A 4206-nucleotide genomic window follows, 5' to 3' on the forward strand; every position below is an offset into this window, starting at 1 on the left:
CGCTGTTGGTACTCAACATCTGATGCCTCTCAAGTCAGTGTCCAACAATAGTTGGCCAGCATTGATGGATTCCAGTTGCCCTGATACTGCTTTTCCATGGTCGCAATGTCATTTTCAATTACATGGTTTTGTCTTCTTGACAGAGACTTAAAATATATCACCAAAATAGGAACATTTTAAGATGATTTTTCATTATCATAAAAACCATAAAATACCCTCAAAAGTGTTCAGGAAGCAAAATTGTCCAGCGTTATATTCTAAAAATATTTTTTAACAAATAAATATCCATCCATTCAACATTTCCCTGATATTTCTGGCTGCTTCTACAGTCACTTCAGCTTCATAAAACATTCACTGATCTGTCTGTGTAAAGAAGATTCGTTATTTTGCACCTTTAATGTGTCAAATTCAAGACACTATTTTGACCCCCACACAACCTCTCAGATTTGGTAATTTGCCATCTGAGCTGAATCTTTCAAAGCTCAAGTGCGCCAAACATAATTAATGACATTTTTGTTGGGCAAAGGTAACAAGGTTTGTGGAATCAATGTGAACAGATAGAGTTGAGATACAAATTGGTCACTATCTGATTGAATATCCACCGCGGGGTCAAGAACTTGGTACTGTTCCGAGAAGAAAGGTTGCAGAAAAGTCCAAAAATTGTTTTCCAATATGGATTATTCAAGAATTTAACAATAGCTGAATATTTTTGAAGTCCCAATTCTGATAGTGACTGTTTAATGTGGAAATATAAACAAAGAAACATTTCCCCAAATAAATACATCTCCATTTCCCTTCCTCTATCCACCTGAGCCCCATTTGTAATCCTTTGCACTTTGAGCCAATCCCAGGAAAGTATTTGATGGCTCCTCTAAACTACATCCAGAATCAATGGGGGTGAAAGTGGGAATCTGGAGGGGAGGTCACAGCATTCGTGGAACTGTACCTGCTTTGTGTGTGCCTATTATATTTCAACTTGCTCAGCATTGAATAGAGTCCTTCTCTTTTGGGAGATATCAATGCATGCAAACCCTTTCCAACAACGTTTGACAGCATCAGAACGCTCCTGTTTTCACTGTGGGCAAAAAAAAATTAATTTCAATAACAAATATCACTTTATTTGCTCTTTTCATTTCCACCAGTTAAACATTACTCAATTTGTGTTCTGTTAATAAATGGCAAGTATTTTTTGAACTGTCTAAAGTTGTTTCCTAATTGTTTTGCCGAACAGAAATACCAAACACATATCAGTCTTTTAATTTAATGGATATTGAAAATTCATGGTCAAAACCAGCCATTCTCAACAGAGGTCATACACCCTTCCCCCACCCTGGGGGCCACCACCCTTTGGACTCTGGCCACTTTAACTTTTCATTATATATACTCTGGACTGGATTAACTACAGTATGGACACCAGCACAAATCAGCTGGTCGTTGGGTATAAAAGCAGTCCTGGAAAACAGGGACATGGAGTAAATGCACTTGTTGGTAGTCCCTGAAAACTGAAACACAGAGTCCAAAGGATGGGGGGGGGGGGCTACTGACTGAAATCCTCTATGGGGGGGGGTCACAAAGGTATAGAGGGGGTGGAAGGAAGAATGGAAGAAATCAACCAAACCACTGGTTCACAGGGAAGGGGGCTCATAAACTTTGAGCAGAGTTCTAAGGGGGCTGTAGCTGAAAAAGGGTTGAGAATGGCCGGTCTAAATATTCAAGTTGCTTAAGTTGGACGATTTCAATGAATTTTACTTTGATCTGATGTCCTTAGAAGAATTCATAATTGGAAGCCGTTTCGTGGTTTATGTAGTCACCGGTGTTGAACATTTCCATGGGCTTGGTTCTGAAATAGTGAAAATTGAAGGAAAAGCAGTTTCATTACTGAAGCATGAATAGGAAACAAATATTGCTTAATTTTGTGCTGCTGGGTGCTCGTCTTCAGGTTCTTGTACCTCCTTCACGATGGTAGCAGAGTGAAGAGGGCATGGCCTGGGTTGTGGGGTCTTTGAGGATGGAAGTTCACCAGATGAATGAGGGGACGATATCAGCTCCTGCTCCCACTCTTCACCATTGAGCTTGTGCACTTTGGTAGGAAAGCAAGAATATTTTTCATGACGTCCACATATTTTTGTGCTTTTTTTTTCCCACTCACACACTACCTTAAGTCATCCCTTACTAATCACAGAACACCTAATGGCATAGGGATGACTTAAGGTGGTATGAGAGTGGAAAGAAAAAGTTTGAAAACCACTGGTCTAGAGCTGACTCAGTCAGGTCTGTTGTTACAGAGAGTGTTGTTACAGGGGTGGAGAGTTGACCGAGTCTCTGTTGCCCTCCTGGTTATGCAGTGACTCCTACTGGGGGCCTGGTGTTGATGAACATTGAGCAAGGGTGATATCAGGCAAGCATCTCTAGCTGCAGCACAAGGGGGTTGGGGGTTGTTCATGACAGAGGACTGACAATTCTATGGGGAAAAAATACAAAATAAAACTCCCCACCCTTCAGAGGAGAAAATGAGAGAAATTCTGATAAAACATTTTTAGCTCAATCTTCCAGCAGTATTGAATCCATCCATTGCCAGCAGGAAACCAAGCAGGTATCTTGCTCCTGAATGTGTCGTGGGATGCTTAAGATGGAATTTGTTCTTATGAATCATCTGATACATGTGGATCGATTGAGAATTGTGGGCTCTGACTGCAGGACCTCAAAGGCACTTCTGACTGCACTCAGACCATTGAAATCCCCCCCACCCCCCCACCACAAGTTTTCTTTGTGCAGGTAATCCATACTCTTTGAATACATCAAGTTCTTTTTCATTTATTGAATGCCTTCATTGAATGAGTTTCGAAAATTTTTAAACTCTGAAGGGGCTTGAATCTGAAGCAAAATCTGCTGGAGGAGCAGGGGTAGGGGGGAGTCAAGCAGCAAAATGGACAGAAGGAATTAAATTCAGGTTCCATCCAAACTACCCAATCAATAGAAGTGAGGCAGAGGGAGACGAGGTGAGAAATGGGACAAAAGGTGAGGGGAGGAAAGTTTGGGGAGACATCAGGGGTTACGTTTATTTTTACACAGAGAGTAGTGGGTGCCTGGAATGCCTTGCCAGGAGTGGTGGTACTTTAAGGACATTTAAAAGACCCTTTGACGTGCACGTGGATGCAAGAAAAGTAGATGGTTTTGTGCAAGAGTTAGGGAACATTTAAATTGTGTAGGTTTATCAAGCTCAGTGCAACATTGTGGGCCAAAGGGCCTATACTGTGCCGTAAAATTCAATGTTCTAAAACTCACAGGTTTTGGAGATCTGAATGCATTGAAAGAACAAGTCCTTGCTTGTCAGAATTCTCAGCTGCAGGGGTGAAACATCGAGTTTGCCATCCCCCATATAAACCAGTTTAATTGAAGTAAACAGCATCTTTGAAGATTACCTTTGAATAATCCAATAACAGAGTCAGGTGAATCCTTTTGTGCCACTGTTCCACTGTCCAGCGAATCGGAAAGTGAAACTCAACGCTGCTCCAGAGAGATTGCAGCTACTGCTCTCACCATGGAAACGATAGCCACTGCAACTTTGCAGGAGGAATCTCGTCAGCAGCAATTGGTTTATTACAGCTCTGACATCAGCAAGTGTCAAGTCTATTGTCATCTGATTGGACAAGTGCAAGCTGACAAAACAGCGTTCTCCGGCCCTCGGTGGAAAACATGCAGACACACAATTAGACTTAACACACAATATGCATGCCAGACAAGTATTCATGGCTACAAATAGTTTCATGAACAGGAGTCTCGGACGGTCAGTGTGAGCAGTTCCTTTGGTCATTCAACATTCTCACTGCCTGGAAGAAGCAGTTCATCAGCCTGGTGATGCTGGCTCTGATCCTCCTGTACCTCTTCCCCGATGAGAGCAGCTGAAAGATGCTGTGTGCGGGGTGGAAGGGGTCCTCTGATTTTGTGCCCCCTCTTCAGACAACGATTCCAATAGATCACTTTAATATGGGGGGGGGGGGGGGTAGGGGCAGAGAGTCTCCAGTGATCTTCTCTGCCACTTTTATGGTCCTGTGGATTGACCTCTAATCCATTTCTCTGCACCAACTGTACACACAGTACAGTAAACCAGAATAAGAAAGATCAGGGCCGATATCCTAAATATTCTCAAAGCACATCACAACCTGTTATTATATCCATCATTCAAAATAACACACAAAAATATAA

At 42.1% G+C, this 4206-nt stretch overlaps 1 long non-coding RNA gene across 1 annotated transcript; it reads right to left on the reverse strand.

The window, feature by feature from the left end:
- On the reverse strand, positions 1-3647 carry LOC138749181 (uncharacterized). Its single transcript, XR_011348467.1, has 3 exons — positions 3423-3647; positions 1750-1840; positions 1-1075 (listed from the first exon to the last, which is right to left on the reverse strand). It is a non-coding gene; the product is annotated as an uncharacterized lncRNA (long non-coding RNA).
- Positions 3648-4206: the final 559 nt, after the last annotated feature.

The sequence above is a fragment of the Narcine bancroftii genome, chromosome 14, assembly GCF_036971445.1.
Source record: "Narcine bancroftii isolate sNarBan1 chromosome 14, sNarBan1.hap1, whole genome shotgun sequence".
Classification (NCBI taxonomy): Eukaryota; Metazoa; Chordata; class Chondrichthyes; order Torpediniformes; family Narcinidae; genus Narcine; species Narcine bancroftii.